Below are 19,615 nucleotides of genomic sequence, written 5' to 3'. Positions count from 1 at the left end.
TGTTAGAGAGCATCTTCATATATGTCAAGAAACAAAATTCGTTTTAATTTACAACACAAGCTCTGCTAACAGCCATATTACAAATTAGAGAGAACCCAGTAAATCTCAAGATATTAAAAGTATTAAAAACGATACGAACATAAAATCAACTTTTGCTATCCTTCACTGATTAATGTTACGTTATGACCCACTAATTCTGAATATTGTTACAATTCTATAGAATAGTGAAAACAGACTTTAGATTTATTTGTGTTGTGTGCAGTTCTAAAATGTAAGGGAAATAAATGATGGTCTAAACGCTGCAAAGTATGCTTCCACACTGGAAGTAGGCGGCACACATCTTAACATCAAACTTAATGTAAGCTATTATTTTATATTACATTACATAAATTATTTATTTAATTCTGCCAAAATATGGTTATTTGTCTTTTTCGATAACAAGACTTTCAAATTACATTTATGTAGGATATGCTAGACTATTATGTGTATGGCCATACCTGAAGTTCTTCACGAGCACTATATATAGATTTTCTCAGAATTTCTTTCTAGTGTATAATTACAATGTATTATTTAAAAATATATCAATTAATTAACATAGATTATGATTGTTTAATCCTAGTATCGTTTGGTGTAACTGTGAATATATTTCTCGGAGGAAGCATGGCAACATGTGTTGAGTTCGTATTTCTATGTATTTCATCCGCAATCTTCAAACAAAATAAACGACAGAATCGTAAAAAAGGAAGTTCAATAAGGACAATGGTGAGGCCAAAGGAAAAATGTCATGAATTGCGAAAGCTGGAAGTACAAGAAATAATTTTCAGACGATTGCCGGACATTGATAATTCAACAACTCCTTGCTCTCTAACGGAAGGACTCAGAAATCCTGACTTTAGCAACAGGTATGAACGATGTTAACCTAGTTTTATTTTTCTCTAAGTAAATACTAATTATATTCTAAACTTAATCATTTACTTTTACATACTGTAAATATGAGGTCTTTTACAACATAGGTGTTAATAATCCGTAAGTTGTACCATTTTGTCCAATTTATCTCAATATTTTATCGTTGTCTTACTGTGATTAGTTCCAAGGATTCTACTAAATGTTATCTTTTCCAGTTTGGAAATGTTTATACGAATATACACCTGTAACACATATTTGAGGTGGGAAGAGTGCGATTGCACTATGAATCTATACTCAGATCAATTTATTACGGCGGGGGCGAGGTGGCTCAGTGGTATAATTGCGTGTTCGGTGCCTATGAGGTAGCACGTCTTTCGCTGGTGCTCTGTCCAGTGTCTTACCGTGCGAGTGACATTGAATGCGCCTAGTATATTTTATTTTTGATTGGAATTTACGTTTTATTTGGTTCTAATATCATTCAACCTGTGATGAAGAGTGAGCTTTATTTAGAATTTCAACATGTCTATCGAAAGCGTGAATACATTAAAATTAGGATTACGTGCGATTCTTAACCGTCCCTCCAAAATCAAAATCCATGAGTTTATTTCAAGCACGTTTTGTTAAAGGAAGAACAAATATTAAGTCTCGAATTGGATATTTATCGTAAATATGTGTATATATTAAGTTATTGTTGGACTTGTTGTATGACAAACTGTTACGAGCATATGGCGATAGTGTTAATTTTCAAGACGATAATGGAACATACAAAGTCACATTAGAATTAGCTGATCGTCCTTTAACCGACGTGTGAGTACATTATTCCCACGGAATATAGTGATACTAATGTCACCCGTCCTTTGTCTTTCTATGGAGAGTGTAAAAGTATCAAAGATGAAATTTATGACGATATCCTTATTTACAAAGTTAGCTGTGGACGAAAGATTGTGATTATGTACTTGTTAAGGCCTATACTCTCATTTATTGTTATTCGTTACCAAAGGTTCCTCGTAACTTAATACCTCCAGGACAGTAATTGTTATTATTGTCAATCAAGTGATCATTTACAAGATCAAAGTTATGAGTGTCAAAAAGAGGCCGTTGTTTCAACAAACCACAGAACACAGTGGAAGTGTTAAGGAACGATCTCGAGAGTCGCAAACCCGAGACATTACTGTGGTTAAACCTGTTAATTTGCCTACTTTAACTACAGATGTGGACTTTCTAAAGTTAATGACTGCTCTTGCTACCCCTGTGATACAGGGCAGTCCTATAGCCACTGCTCCGATAGTGCTTAATACTAGCGTTCCTAACCAACCATGTTCCGGAGAAATTTCTGATAATTAAAATGCCCAGAATGTTAGTGACAATCAACAGGGCCTCACCGTCCGCCATTCCAGTTTTTCATGCTGCTTCTCCACTGGCTGAGTCAGATCTGCCACAGAAACCTCACACAGCCAATAAGCAGAATACAAAGAAAGTATTGTTAGAAAGTGCTTTCTCCTACCCTAGTGTTGTTGATGGTAATCTGAATCTACAGTGCATTTCTAGTGTATCAGAAGTTTCCACTTTATGTCCCATGTTGACCTTTCACTCCAAGGAAAAATATTCTTTTTTCTCCCCTGTGAGTGGTCCTAGTGGGAAGAAAGGACATGATGTCCGGAATTTTCAGGAAGATTCACAAAACGAGAAACAGAAGAAAGCAGGAACGGCTATAGCTCAAGTCAAACAACCTAAGAAGACGAATCAGGGACTTTCAGAAGTATCACCTATAATCACCCGATCATCTGTAGCGAAATTAGTGACTTCTGAACATATACCTGATGCCGAAGTTCCTACCTCAGGTGAGTCGCGGACATTTTCTAGTCCTACCTAAACGTTCAGCAAATCAATTCTTGCAGACAAACAGTGGTGGTTTATTAAGTGTGTTACTGAAATTCGACACCTTTTATACACATACTAATGTGTACTATCTTAAAACTAGCAATTATAAATATTAACGGAATCCAATCACCAGTAAAAATACAAGCTCTCAATGACTTAAATCTGAAATAGAAAATGAAATCTTTGAGTTTTACATACACGGTTATGCCGGTTAGGCTAAAGGAGACGGTGATTATGAGAAATGAATGAAATGGTGGAATGTGGAAAGTAGGAGGAAACGGGAGAACCGTGAGAAAACCCACGTACATGGTGTTTGTCCACCACAAAGTTCACTTGGCGGGAGCAGGGTTTGAACCCGGGACCCCATGCACCAGAGGTGAACGCTCCAGCACTGAGCCACCGCTGCCCCCAAATCCGAAATAGATGTGGCTTTTCTCGACGAAGTTGTTCCAACGATTTGTAAACGTACATCCATCGTATATTGTATATAATAATTGTATACACGATTCCGAAAGTGCATTACCACCTGCAATTCTATTTTTCCTGCAATAGCAAGCAAACCAGAAAACTCGGCGGTTGCCTTCGTTCCAAATTCAAAAGGCGTTAGATCAAACTTCAATTTTGTAACAAATATATCAGTGTGGCGAACTGCAAATAAGAGAATAAAACAAATTGTTAAGAATGTTAATTTTATTATCGTGATGCAATTAAATGACATCAAAATTACAAAATGATCTTACTTAAGCAGTTCAAACCAGATGAATGGCAAGAAAGAGATACCAGAAAAAAAAACATTTCTCTCGTACCCCCAAAAAAGAATCTCATAAAATTGGCAGATCGACTATAAACACAAACAGCATAGCGTATTTTATAGCATTTCAGGATGCAGCTTTAATCCTTAAAAAGATTTTGCGCATAAACACGAACATGTGTCTATTTATGTCCAGTTTGCTGTTTATCAGCCAAATTTGAAGCAAAACGGATAGGGGTACTTGAGAAACACGAAATGCTATATTTTACATAGGGAGTATATAATATCTATACTCAATTTCATTTGCTTAGGCCCACTCTTTTCTGCGCTATTACGGTAATATTTACTTTTTTTCTGATAGGGCCTAGGCCCCAATACTGTTTTTCCATATATATTAAAACATGTTTAATGTATTGTTTTGCAGATTGTACCTATACGAAATTTTGTTGCAATTCTTCATATTCTTTACGTACTTCTGACGTATCCTTATTTGCACTTTTGATATTTCGTAATCAACGGTTTAAAAGGTTCGTGACTCACTTAACCGTTTTCTTTTTCAGGAAAATACGAAACCTAATTATCTCATTTTACGTCTACAATATCTGTGCACAATGCCATTCAATTCGGAGAACTTCTTCTTGCCTTTTGGGCCTCAAATATCAAAATTTTTCGGTGGGGGTTTTTGCCACTAAAACCGTTTTTCCGCAGAAAACAAAAATGCGTTTATTTTTGCGTATTGTCCCTACAGAATATGTCGTTCCAATTCTTCATGTCCTTCAAGCACTTCTAACATACTGTTATTAGCACTTTTGATATTTCACGATCTAAGTTTTGGATGGGTCTGTGTCCCACCTAAACTTTTTTTTCTTCAAGAAAATAAGAAACCCGTATTCCCTCATTTTATGTCTTTAATATCTGTGCAAAAGTTCATTCACTTCGGTTCACTTCCTCTGGCCTTTCGGGCTTCAACTTTAAAAATTTTGAGTGGAGGCTTTTGCCCCATAGAAGGGTTTTTCCGCAAGAATAAATAAACGTATTGGCTTATGTTTTGCGTATTGTCCCTGCATAATGTGCCGTACTAATTTTTCATGTCCTTCAAGCACTTCTGACATACTGTAATTAGCACTTTAGATATTTCACGATCAAAGTCTTTGAGGGGTCTGTGTCCCACCTAAACGGTTTTCTTTCTTTCACAAAAATAAGAAACACGTAATACCCAAGGTGGCGACGAAGAAAAATTCGCCTCTAGAGGGATAAATGGCTGAGGTATTTTTAATTTGACCAATCAGAACTCCTTTAATCGTGTATATTCGACGATAACAGCTTTCGATTAGATAAAATGCACTCGCCATGCAATTTTATTACAAAATGATGCGTTTCTGTTTACTTTACTTCATAGTTTATAAATGTCTAATTATCGTCGACAATTTCTACTTAAGAGGACTGAATACCGCTGCCATTTTTAAAATGTTCCCCATTGATTTATATGGAAACAATTCCATCTTTTGAGTCAAAACGAGACGGAGTTTCAAGATGATTGTACTGATTTCTTCTGTGTAATTATTAGGTTGTCTGTATCTTAGTAAAAATTAATTTATTTGGTACCCAAATTTAATATTATTTAAAATAGAAAGTAAAATGAGCTACAGAAGATCAAAAGCATTTGGTCTATTTCTGCTTGAAAAATGTAGAGAAACGAAAAAGGTAAGTACAAATTACATTATCTTAGGAAAACATATGATTCAGCACTAACGCAGTACGTTAACATCTCTGAATTCAAATTGTTAATTGCTCATTTTTCGTAACTGCATCTTATATTGCCATCTAGTGGCGAGCAACAAAACTCAGTGATTAGTGGATGTTGGTCTCACGGAGGAATATCAAGCTTGTATGTATCTGCTACTGTCAAACGCTAAATTCAAAGTTAAGTACCTGTGTGAAAAAAAAATCATGCCACGAATAAGTAAAAGGAACGGTAGTTTGTTTTTATCAACGAAGACAATGGAAAGAAGAGGATTGAACTTAAAATCTTGGAGAGAATAACAATATATTCTAAGCGAAGTTTAACGTAAAATATACAATATAATGTTTGTCATTATAAATAAACCTTGGATGTAGGTTGGAAGAATTACTCACAAGTTTCAGCTCGTATTTGTTTTACGCGGACTCGCTTGTGGCGATGCCAATTCTTTTGTACGTGTTCTGGGTGCGGCACAATAGATCAGCTGAGGGAAAAAAGAAGAACTGCCCGCACAATCAGCGGGTTGTTAATATTCTCACTATATTTACGTTTTAGTTGCTTGCTGTATTTTTGTATATAACTAAGCCATGATCACAGTCACCTACAATACTATAATCTGTGCCAGATCTAGGGGCAAGGGATAAAAGCTTCGAGCGGCCGTTTAGGTAACGGCAAGCTGCCAAATCTCCTAAAAAGGAAATACTATCACTTATTGTATTTAATTTGGCCTAAACGTCTTTCAAATTTCAATACCTTTATGCTCATACATTTGTAATGTTAATACATACAACCTACCTTCCTCTGCAGTTCAAAATACGTACGCAGGTCACCATTGAAAATTTTAAAAAATGGACTACGTGATACGAGGCCATGTTGGCCGTCACGTCTGTTAGAATATAAGAATACATAGATAGAAAATGTTTAAAAATGTGCACTAGCCGTTTCTAAGGTAATATGGGTATGAGTATGTGCAAATAGTAAGAAATAAGATATGATGAAGATTTAGATCATTGATGTTATGAAAGATATTATTCAGGGTTTCAAGATTACAAGAAGATATGATCATGATAAGAAATTTGATTTAAGAGATTTATATGAAGCTAAGATAAAGGTACAGATAGAGAAAAAGAGGATATACGAAGTATTGATTTTGATTAGATTACTGTTGTAGTAAGTTAGATACCAACAAAGTGATCTGGATACAATATAAAGCTTTCCGAGTAAGTAATATTAATTTAACAATTTTGGCGCAGTCTACGGTAGGATAGGATTCAACCTCTAGGATACCAGTATTGATCCAAGAAGAATTAAAGTTAACAGATTGTAGTGAAGGATTAAAAGAGAGAGCTAGGATACACAATGTCTCCATTGCCAAATTTTCCACCTTTCAACTGTGAAACCGATCGCCTGCAAGCACATGTGGATCGCTTTGAAGATTTATGTATAGCCACGCAAATCCCAGATGACAGAAAGGTTTCAACCTTGTTTGCTGTTATTGGTTCCGAAGCGTATGAGCAAATCTGTAATATGTGTTGGCCAGCTTCACCATCGGAAAAGTCATATGAAGAAATCAAGACAGCTATGAAAACATATTATGCAGGAAAAGTGAACGTTATTTCGGAAAGATTTCAATTCCACAGCATGAAGCAGAAGCCTTATCAGTCGATTAATAGCTTTGTACTAGATCTTAAAAAGCAATCATCATATTGTGGCTACATTTGTTGCTTGGACGAGAATCTTCGAGACCAGTTTGTGTTTGGAATCACTTCGCATTAGCCTGTCAATATGACACTTTTGAAGCCGCTGAAAATACCATCAGGAAGTCAGAACAGGACGAACTAGTTGAAACGGCTAGTGCACATTTTGAAGGACTTTCTATCTATGTATTCTTATATTCTAACAACGTCCGTTAGTGTTGTGTAGCTCAGTGTTTTGCAAAATCAATTGAAATCAATTGCAATTGATCAATCAATTTAAAGTAATTGCTCTGAAAATTAATTGCAATTGATTTCAATTTTTAATTGACAATTAATTTCAACTGCAATTGAATTCAATCATAAAATTTGCAATTAAGTTTTCGTCAATTTTTAATTGTTAATTGTTCACCAGGCAATTGAAACTTTTAATTTTTCATTGCAATTGACAATTGAAAAATGTAATTATTAATTGTAATTGTCAATTGCAATTGAAATCAGCAATTAAAACTGAAGATAAGAAGATGTGTATATATTGTGTTGTCCACTTGTTACTGTTTTTTACGTATTTCAAATAAGGCACTTATAAGAAATACTGGATAACTAACATCCTTTCGCCCCTCTGGGAAGATAGCGGTGGGACTCGGTATATTTTAAATATATTTGGCCTTATGCAGAGTCGTTTTGACGTCCGATTAAAACAATACTACATGGTTAACTAAAGAATGGTTATCAAAATTATATACAGAGACCCTGATTAGGAGGTAGTATTTGACGAAGGTAATCACATGTCACTAATTAATCTGGAGCAGAAGCTAATCTTTTACCCACGGTTTAGCGTGAGAAACAACATTTCGTATTTCATGTATTTTCATTTTTACAGACTACGCATGCGCTCATCTACTTATCCGTAGTTGCCATATTTATTTTTCTCACCCGATGCACTGGGGTTATGTAAGTTAATCATACCCAAATCATATTTTTAGTTGCACTGAAAGTAGATTCCGAATACCAAAAAGTGGGCCTCCCTTTGTAAAGAGCTAGTATGCCAGTAACTAGTCTGTAATAAACCTCGATTAACGAATTCTTTCTGAATACCGCTCATTATGTTTATGGTTCTATCCCCATCGAAAGAACTCTATATGCCCGTCCTACATACAATAGGGATGGGAACGAGCGAGTTCAAGCGAGTTTTCTTTAAAACTCGACTCGACTTGAAGCAGACATCTTTGAGCTCAACTCGAGAACTCGGCTCGAAAAATTTCCCAAACTCGACTAGAATTCCGAACGATTTCGAGTCGAGTCGAGCCAAAACGAGCCAATTGAAGCTAAATCATTTGTGTAGTTCCAAGTGCTACTCTCTTCAAATATCCTATATAGACAATATAATTATCAATGATACTACTACATCTACAATAACTGATTATTATTATTAAAACACCGTGTATGAACATGGAATATAGGTTTGTATCTGAATACTAAAAAATAGTTGATTATCGATCTCGGTCGTCAAGAAATCTTCACGAGGCAAGGACATCGGTTACGAGGTTCTGGATTTGAGCTCAGGAGAAGCAAGTATTCCGGCTCGAACCTATAACTGTTAAAAGTTATAGGACTCCAGCCAAACATGCTCAAAACTGCTCGACCTGGTTTTAGGGTTGTCAACGACTCAAGCGGCTCGCTCAGAGCTCATTCGCTTATCGATCCAAACCGAGAAGTGAGCCGAGCTAACAGCTCACCCAACCGAGCAAGGTCGAGCCGATGGCTCACCCAAGCCGAACCGAACAGAGCTGATTGCTTACGCCAACCATCAGCTCAGTTGATCTTACTCGAACCCAGCCGATGGACTCGTTTCAACTGAGCTGGTTCGAGTTATTGGCTCCAAACGAGCCGAGTCAATGACTCGCCCATACCAAGCCGCCTCAAGCCATCGGCTCAATTGAGCCCAGCTGATGGGTTATTCCAACCAAACTAGAACACGCTATTCTTTCAATTGAATCAGTGAGCCGATCGAGATCACTATCCCGGTTGGGCTTCTGTTTTGGCTAAAAAAAAAGACCGTGTAGTTCTGAGCCTTGATAGTAAAAACTACAGTATATACTTATATTGGTGCTCACGGCGTGATTAATAATTTTTCTGCCACCAACGAATTTCGAGGTGCTTTGTTTTGTGTCTCTTTCTGCGCCTATATTCACATTTTGTGCATCACCGGAAGTGGGTCAAAATGGGCCTAAAAATATGGTAGAAGAAGTTATTGCTGTTCCACCACCAACGAATTTCGTGGTTGCTTCTTTGGAATCATTTAGTGGAAGTTCCTTGCCGTTTTGAGCGCGTAGTTTTACGTTTTGTGCACCACCGGAAGTGGGTGAAAATGGGCTTCCAAGATGGGACGAAAATGACCGTGAGTTCCGCTATTATCGAATTTCGGGGTCGTTAATTTCACATCGCGTACCCTTTTGCGCGCCTATTTCGAAGTTTTGTGCGTTACTGGAAGAGGGTCAAAATGGGCCTTGAAGGTGGGACGAAAAGGCCCCAGTGTTCCACCACTATCGAATTTCCAGGTCGTTTCATTCACATCGTTTACTGCCTATTTTTTTCAAGTTTTCTGCGCATACTTCCTCGTTTTGTGCGTCGCCGGAAGTGAGTTAAACGGGCCTTCAAAGTGGGAGTTATACGGCTCACTGTTAAGCCACTAAAGAATTTTGAGGTCGTTTCTTTTGCATTGTTTAGTGCCTGTTTTGTACGTTTTCTGCGTCACTAGATGTGGGTCAAAATGGACCTACGAACATAACGAAACAAGTTAATGTTGTTTCGCCACCAACGAATTTGGAGGACGTTTCCTTCTCATCGTTTAGTGTGTATTTTGTACCGTTCTGTTCGCCTACTTCCCCGTTTTGAGCAACATTAAAATGCATCAAAATGAACCATCAAGGTATAACAAAAAAGAGCCATTGCTCCGACGCTATCTTTCGCATCGTGTAGTGCCTGTTTGTACCGTTTTGTGCACCTATTTAGACTTTAGTGCGGCAACAAAAATGGGTCAATATGGCGTACGAGTATAGTGGGATTTGTTTCGCTTTCTGCGTCAGTAGAAGTGGGTTAAAATGGGCCTTGAAAGTGGGATGAATATGTTTTTCCTGACATATTTGTAAGTCCTCTTTGACCAACTTTCTTTGGCGCAGAAAATGTGAAAATTGCCAGAAACGGTACAAAACATGCACTAAACAATGCGAAAGAAGCGACCTCGAAATTCGATTCTGGTAGGACAGTGGGTCATATCTCTTCCCACATTGAATTCCCATTTTGACCCACTACCACTGATTCACAAACCGTGGAAATGAACTTACAAAACGGTAGAAAACACGCACAAGACGATGTGAAAGAAATGACTTCAAATCGTTCCTGACGGAACTGCATTAACCTGTTCCACCATATTTATAGGATAACGTTGACCCATTTCCGATGACGCACTAAACGTGGAAATAGGCGCACAAAACGACACAAAAATGGCACTAAACGTTGCGAAAGAAACGAACTAGAAATTCGATACTGGCGCAACAGTGGGTCATTTTCGTTCCACCTTGGAGACCCATTTTGACCCTCCTCTAGTGACTCACAGAGCGTCCAAATAGGCGCACAAAGCGGCACAAAACAAGCATGAAAGATGTGAAATTAACGACCTCGAAATTCGATAGTGGCGGAACTCTTGGTCATTTTCGTCCCATCTTGGAAGCCCATTTTGTCCCACATCCGGTGACGCACAAAAGGTAGAAATAGGCGCAGAAAAGCACACAAAACATGCTCTAAGCGATTTGAAGGAAACTCGAAATTCGTTGGTGGCTGAGCAACATTAATATGTTCCGAAATATTTGTAGGCCCACTTTGACTCATTTTGGTGACGCACAAAACGTGAGAATAGGCGTACAAAACGGCGCAAAAAGCACACACAAAACGATGCGAAAGAAGGCAGCTCGAAATTCGTTGGTGGCTGAGCAGTAATTCATTATTGTCCCACCATGGTGGCCCCTTTTGATCCACTTCCGACGACACACAAAACGTGGAAATAGGCACACAAAAGCGCACAAAACGCGCACAAAAGAGGTGAAGGAAAAGACCTCGAAATTCGTTGGTGTCGGATCAGCATTAACTTGTTTCGCCATATTTGTAGGCCCAATTTGACCCACTTGCGGTGACGCAGAAAAAGTGAGAATAGGCGTACAAAATGGCACAAAATTATGCAAAAGAAATCATCTCGAAATTCGTTGGTGGCGGAACAAGTTAATGACGCCGCTGCTCACGGCATTTGACGCTATCTAATTTATAGTCATTTCGCTATCGAGACGAGACGAGATGCATTAAAAGTACCCCTCGAGATGCATTAAAAGTACGACACAAAATGCAACCCTGTCGTGAGCACCACTAAAATATTCCACATTACTGGTTACATTTCTCACGGTTTCTCTTTCCAGTATAATCACGTGATGATTAAAAACGAGTTAAAACGGGCTGAACGAGGGAGCTATTTGCCAAACTCGGATCGACACGAAACTCAACATCAATATATGGAGGTAAAAGGAAACAGAACATGCCCTTGATATTTTTTTAAAATCTCTGTTATGGAAGGGAGGACATTCTACGTATGGGAAATTAGTAGTGGGTTGATTTGTAAAAAATAATCGAAAATGATCGATATTAGTTGACAAACAAATTAAGAAACAAAATACAGTGCTTCGCATTATATATCAACTACTTTCTATTATAATAATTGCTGAAGCTTGTGTTCAGCTTTCAGAGCACAAGTAAATTAAGTTGTGGGGAAAAGGAACACGAAATGTGTACATTAATCTTAATTAAATGGAAATTTTAGTTTGTACGGTATGCTTAATTACATGAAAAATTTTATACTTTTTTCATTTACGTTGGTCTCCTTTACCTTCATTTTGGACTTTCAAATTTTATTCCTTTTTTCACTGAAAAGTATCATTAATTCAACAAGGAAATAATTATCAATGATAATTATAATAGTTTTCTATATAATTTAATTCATTGTAATTTGGTCCATGAGAAACACTAACATTTCGTACTAGCTGTTACGCCCCTTCTTCGCACGAATCAGATTAAATATCAATGTAAACAAACTGATCAACGGAAGAACAATTAACCCTCGAGAGGGCGCATCGGTCTTACGGACACGAATGGGCGCATCGGTCTTTTTGACCTAGTTAAATTTTTCCTTAAACAAAAACAGAGAATTGATGGAAATCAAGGAAAATGAGTGCAAGACATGATATATGAATTATTTTACTGATGTACAAAGCAAATTTTACATTATAAAAATACAAATTGCATACGGTAAAAATAAATCAAGTGGTATAATAATTTTTATTGTTGAACTTTATAAATCAAAATATAATGGATATATGTATCTTTTCATAAGATATAGATTAATACGAACTTATAGCTAATAAATCATTTTCTGATTATATGTCTATAGATAGGATGTTAAGGAAACAGCGGAGGTCCATAGTAACACAATAGCAGGGTTCTATTGGTCACAAAACTTAAGCTTGATCATCTTCACTTTCTTCTCCGTCATTTGCATCACAGGCCACACAAAGAGGTTGAATAAGTTCTCTGCAAATGTATACCTTGCAGCGAGCTCATGAAGTCTTGGTTTTGCGGTTTTTGTAGGAATCACAAAATCCACAACGACCTTCAACGTTTGGTGCTGGACGTCTACCTGGTGGTGCTTCGTTCGGCAGGACTTCGCCTCTCACTTGCAGGATTCTTTTGATGTTTTCCTTGCAGTCCTTAGGAACCTGCTTAATGATCGCCCTTGACTTTACGTAGTCAACGCAAAGTGCCCAGGATAAGTCTTTCAAAACTCTCTTCGGGTCATTCGTTCCTCTATGTTGGAGTTCAAGATGACATTTATCGCATTTATCGCACCAATATTCAGCAAAGAAAAGAATATGGTCAGAGGCCATCGTTGACTGATCCTAGACACTGAGTATTCGTTTTTCATTTTGTCAACAACGTCAACCCCACTCTTTTTTAGATTATAAAATGTTAAGATCTCAGGTTTTACAGCATTACCAGTGGTGGGATCAATAGAATCTGTCTCGTGCATCGTCGAAAGAAGAAGAACATTTTTGTTTTTCTTTGGCTTGTAGAGAACAACAGTAGTTGAGGGCTGAAATGCGAACATACTGCTGTTCACTGGTAGATCGGTTGAACTTTTAAATACCAGTGGTAGCTGTGGTTTGTCACTGCGTATTGTACCAACAACAGTCAGCTTGTAGTCGTCCCTCAAATGGTTGGCCATTCGAACTGACATAAACCAATTATCTACTGTCACATTTCGCCCAGTACCAACTATTGGCTGTACAATTCTATCTACAATATCGATGACTTTGTTACTTTGCTGAAGAGGACCTGCTGGTTGCTTACCTGCGTAAACCTCCAACCTGGCTGTGTAAAATGTCCTAGCACAGCACAGGGCAAACATTTTGATACCACATTTTGCTGGTTTTTTAGTCATATATTGCCTAAAAGGGCATTTACCATGAAAAGAGTCTAACATTTCATCGACTGTTACGCGTTCACTGGGTGAATATGCCCTGACACACTTGTCAACAAAATAATCAAAGATATCTCGCATTTCCGCTAGTTTGTCAAATTGTAATCTTTAAGGGCGAGTGTCAATGTCATCAAATCTCAAAGATCGCAGGAAAAATTTAAATCTCTTCTCTCTCATGACACATCTGAACATTTCTACGCCGGTTCCATCTGTACTCCAAAGATCTTTAACAAAGACGAGTGATGATTTATGTAAGCCAGCTAAAAACAATAGGCCAAGTAAAGCCTTCATTTCGTTTACGTTTTTGAGTAATGCATCCCGTTCTCTTGCAAAGTTATTTTTGATAACTTCAATGAATTTGTTAGTGTGTAAAACTACACGTTCGATTAGTTCATCTAGAAAAACAGTGAAAATGATTCAATTGGAGTTTTTACATCTCGATGGACCAGGTAGTCTTGTTACAATATTTCTTGCAGGGGTGCGTCCCCTTTTTGGAATTGGATTTTTTTCCCATTCAGTAATTTGGTCTTTTCCCAAATATCTTTGTCCATCATTAGTAAATTCCTTGAGAACACTGACCTGTGCTTGGCCTTCTCCTCCTCTTCCTCGACCTCCCCTTGTCCTCCTTCCTCGTGCTCCCCTGGGGCAAGCTTCTCTACCTTGAGCTCCTCTTCCTCTTTGTCCTCTTCCTCAGGATCCTCGTCCATGGGATCTTGTTCCACAAGCCCCTCGGCCTCTTCCTCTGGTTGCAGGTATTTCAATGTGATCTGAGGTATCCTGCATGACATGATGGTCTGCAGGTGTATCCTCTTCACCATCCATAGCTGTTGATGTTTCCTCGATCTTAAAAATAAAGGAGGAATTACTGTAATGTATGCACAGCAATTGAAACTTATTGGGTTTTAGTAGCATGTTGTTAGATGACCAGTGATCTAGCTCAGAGGTTGCAACCCATGACCTATAAACCTTACACACCTAACCTAACCTAACCTGTAGTTCAGTTACAGGTAATCTTTTGTAGAAGAAAAAAATGTGCAGGAAAAATCAGGCAAGAATAACTGCCACTAATGGCATAGACTAACTGATTAGTATAACACATTTAGTGATCTCTCATCGCTAAAGGCCATACGATATTTATAAACTTGCTATTGCCACATATTTACTGTTATATTTTCTGCATGTAATATATATATATATGGAATAATTCTTCCTCTGCATGAGTACAAGGGTTGTTATTTACTGGTTGTAGCTCGAAAAATAACTTAACACAATTTATTACATATTAGGTACTTGTTGTTTCAATGTAGTTTTGTTACTTTGTGTATAATGAAAATTTCAATTTACGAATCACCCCACTGATATACATCACAAACATAATAAAATCTCATAGAATAGAGCATTTTCAAAGTAGAGAGTCCATTGAAAATAAAGAATAAAATTTTGTCTTTGCTTACAAAGTGTGAACAGTATTTACACCATTACTAACATTGTCTTGCAATTTTATTTCTTTGGCTTTATTCAAATAGATAATAATAAATAGCTTACCTCAGGTTCATTTTCTTCGACAAAACTGTGTGCTTCAACTTCACGATAAACTTCTACCTCACTATCAGTATTATGATCACTTTGAGTTACATGATCAACTTCATTCTCTTCGTCCAATATCAAAAAGTCTTCATCTTCACTCTCCTAAAAAAGAACTCTTCTTGCTGCTCGTAAATATTCTTCAAGAGTAACATTCAATCGTCTCTCTTCTTTTTTTACACTGTCTAATAAGGCCTGAATTATCCTTTCTTCATTGGGGTCCATGGCTAAAAAGGTTTAAAAAACAAACACACTAGGGCGCATCGGTGTAAACGACCTATCTAATGTAAGGACGTTATTGGGCGCTTCGGTAGAAATGACCGACCTTGGGTTGTTGTTGTCACTGTGACGGGGACTTTGGAACTAACTCCTCATCACCACCTGCATTCCTTGGCTGACCCCCTCCCTGAGGAGTATCTGAGACGGGGAACCTCCAAATACTTTCTCGTACTAGCAATGACCAAAATGGCACAAATTGGTCTTTTCAACCGACATGCGTCCTCTGGAGGGTTAAGAAACATTTATAAAATTGGATATATTTTGTGTTTATATATGTCCAACAACGTACATGTTTTTTCATTGGGAAGGCCGAAGGTTGCTGAATTTCAACGTAAACAATATCGGAGGGGTCACCAAACATCTGAGCAACCCCGATAAATATGGATTCGACACAAATATTGGACATATTCTACTACCTTTACATGTCCCGGTAAACGCCCCCTGAGACCCCCTTGGTAGGAGTTGTAAAAAAATCGCCTCTGGCCACCAGCCGATACCGCAAAAGCTATGAATGTGACATTAACATATGCTATTATCCCCTGTTTTCAATTTTGAAAAAAACAACTCCTCTGGCCTGCAGCCGATAGGGGCTGTATTCGGAAGTCAACGCCTGTGGGAGTATCACCATTCATTTCAGCGACAGTGAAAACAATGGATTTGACACTAATATCGGTCATTTTCCTTTATTTTTGCATGTCTCGCAATTCTCCATCCTCGGTGACTCCCGGCCCGCAAACAATGGTGGCTGAATTATAAAATCATAGTTAATAAAAGATCACCATTTATCTCAGCGACCGCGAAAACAATGGATTTGATACTAATATCGGTCATTTTCCATTATTTTTGCATGTCTCGCAATTCTCCACTCCCGGTGACTCCCGGCCCACATACAATGGTGGCTGAATTAGAAAATCATACCTAATAAAAGATCACCATTTATCTCAGCGACCGCGAAAACTATGGATTTGACACTAATAGCTGACATTTTGGATTACTTTTGCTTTTCGGTATCCCTCCCCCTTAGTCGACCCCCGGCCCGCAACCGAATAGGGTGAATTTGGAAGTTAATGCGATCGGAAATTCACCATTGATCTCAACGACCGTGAAAAGTATGACATCGACACTATCGGTCATTTTCTAATACTTTTACATGTCCCGGTAAACGCCCCCTGAGAACCCCTGGTTTGAATTAGTCAAAACGCAATGTTTTGGTCTGGGAGCTGAACCGAGGTATCCGTGGCCAAAATTTGATAACTCTTGACCAACTTGTCTGGTCCCCACGCCGGTCCCGGTAAACGTCCCCCTGAGACCTCCCTAGTACGAAATATATATATAAAAAAGCTCTTCGTCTTGATCTGGGGCCTCGACCAAGCTACCCGTGACAAAATTTTGAAAACTTTCGGTCCACTCGTCTGGTCAACAGGCCCCACACAGATAGACAGACAGGCACTCAAACAAACTCTATTTTATTTATATTAGAAAGGTCAGATCCACCAATATTGTAATGGAGCGGTGCTTGAGCGATTGATCGTAGAAATTTAAACTCCAATGAGTGATAATTGCATAGCCTTGTTTTATTAGAAGTTTAAACTCTTTAGTCAGTAAAGAAGAGGGCGTGAATCATGGGTCAGAGTTGATGACAATGAGTTTCGGTGGGTCTGTGGGTCACAGTTGGTGACAGTGGTTCCTGGTTGGTGGTGGGTCAGAGTGGGTCACGGTGGGTCGTGGGTCACGATGGGTGGTGGGTCAGTTGGTCATTGCTAAAGTTTGCATTGCCCCACGCCCTCTTTGAACTGTTGAAAATTAATCAGTAGAAATCAGTTGCAATTGATTAATCAATTGAAAGTAATTGCTGGGGAAATCAATTGCAATTGAATTAATTGCCAATTAATTCCAATTGCAGTTGAATGACTGAATTCAATTGCAATTACTTTCCACTGGAATTATTTTCAATCGATTGAATAATTGCAATTGATTCTCCTTTATTAATGGCCAACTGCAATTAACAATTAACCGTTACTTACTTCAATTGATAATTGCAATTAACAATTACATTTACAGATTAATTGTTAATTGTTAATTCAATTGAAATTTTCCCAACTCTGGTGTAGCTAAAAAAGAGATGACTCTTCTTTTTACAGCCCCGATCCGGCACTTCAAACTCTTTTTTTTCCTTATATCGAAGCCAGTACTGCCTATTTGGGAAACCTCTCAATGTAGAGGATTGCTAGTTGTAAAAGCGATACATCCGCCGTTCTGTTGGAAATGGGGGGCTGGTGGAAAGTGCCGTAAAATTTTACGTTGCCCCCGTAGGAAAATATCTAGATTCGATACTACTAATATATATATATATATATATATATATATATATATATATATATATATATTGAAAAACACTATCTTGTGACTCTACATCTCCCGAACCGCTTCACCGATCTTGATCAAATTATAACATGAACGAGTTTCACGGCTGGGCTGGTTTTAGGCGATTCACTTTGATAGTAGAACTGAGGGGGATGGGGTGTAAAAATAAATAAAACTTAATAACTCCTGAACCACGCGACCGACCTTGATCAAATTTTCAACATAGATGAGGCTAAAGCCTGGGATCGTCTTTGTGATTTAAATATGACGGAGCAACGTGGGGGCGGAAAAAGAGTGGAGATATATAAAAATCAATTTATATAAGACTGAAACGGACTATTTTTGTAACTCAATAACTCTTGAACCATTTGACCGATCGCAATAAAATTTTCAAGATATATGAGGTTTGGATCTGGAAAAATGTTTTTTGTAATTCACTTTAACGGTACATCCTATGGGGAGGAGAGGGGAACGTATAAATAAAAACAAAACCTAATAACTTTTGAACCACCCAACCAAATCTCGATCTAATTTTCAACATATATGAGGGTCGGGCCTTGGGTGTTTTTTATCGTTTCACTTTGACGATCCAACGTAGGGAATGGGAGAGGGAGGGAAATTTAAAAATGATCAAAAATGACTGATATTAGTGTTGAATCCGTAGTTCTCGGGCCCGATGAGACAAACAGTGACATTTCCGATGCTGTTTTAAACCAAGTTCAACCCTAATAGTTGAGAAGGGGGAGGGTACAATGGAGGAGAGGGCGATAACATTTAAATAGATCGAAACTGACTAATATTGGTGTCAAATCAATAGTTTTAGGAGTAGCTGTGATTAACAGTGACAATTCTGATACCGTGTGCCGCAGTACGGTGGAGGTGGAGCTATATATATAAATAATCGATAATGACCAATATTAGTGTCTACTCCATAGTCTTCGGGATCATTTTGTGGAACTGTGACATTTTCGATCCGGTTTAAATGCAAAATCAGCTTCGCCACTTTGCGGGAAGGGAAGAAAGAGATATATATAAAAATGGTCGATAATGACCACTATCAGTGTCGAATTTATAGTTTTCTGGGTTGCTTAGATGAACAGTGATACTTTCGATATCATTCAAATTCAAATTCAACCCCACAACTTGGGGGAGAGGGAGGAAGAGATATTTAAATGATCGAAAATGACCGACAATTAGTGGTGAATCTACATTTGTGGAGGATCGCTGAGATGAACAGTGACACTTTAGTTGCCGTGGCCCGCAGCATGGGGGAGGAAGAAATATACATATAAATTACCGAAAATGACCAATATTGGTGTCGAATCCATGATTTTTGGGGTCGCCGAGATGATCAATTTTCTTTCCTATGCTGTTTATATCGATGCCATCAAAAACGAAAATAGCATATATCACGGGTACTACACACATGAAATACGGAGTTGTGCATTTAAATTTTCATTTCAACTCAGCAAAGCGGGTAAATATGCTACTAATACTAATAAAGCTCAGGTACTGTCCTTTCTCTATTTCAAAACCACCTATTTTTTAAATCTCTTTCCTACAATATCTATTACTGGAGCTATCTGTATATTTTTGTTTTTCGTCCTCATACAACTCTAAGCACAGAAAGGAATTTCTATTTAATGTATGTTCGGAGCTTGAATCTGATGGGCCGTTCCCAACCATACTATCTCGCCTCCAGAAAAACAGGATTACAGGGCAGAGTCTAAAGCAAGAAATTTCTCTTTTGCTGAAAAAAAACTTTAATTTGCATACTAGTCATAACACATGTTTAGAGGTTTTTCAAAGAATCTGTATGAGACGAGACCTGCAAA

General features: G+C 37.9%; 1 long non-coding RNA gene across 1 annotated transcript in view; it reads left to right on the top strand.

Annotated features, from left to right (window-relative positions):
• Positions 1-690: 690 nt before the first annotated feature.
• The window catches only part of LOC145669105 (uncharacterized), a 41,400-nt gene continuing 22,475 nt past the window's right edge, over positions 691-19,615 (top strand). The window contains exon 1 of the long non-coding RNA XR_014128137.1: positions 691-902. This is a non-coding gene — a long non-coding RNA (uncharacterized LOC145669105). The remainder of the gene's footprint in view (positions 903-19,615) is intronic.

The sequence above is a fragment of the Thermobia domestica genome, chromosome 13 (genome assembly GCF_964235325.1).
Source record: "Thermobia domestica chromosome 13, izTheDome1.hap1.1, whole genome shotgun sequence".
NCBI lineage: Eukaryota > Metazoa > Arthropoda > Insecta > Zygentoma > Lepismatidae > Thermobia > Thermobia domestica.
This window is presented reverse-complemented; position numbering and strand designations above follow the sequence as displayed.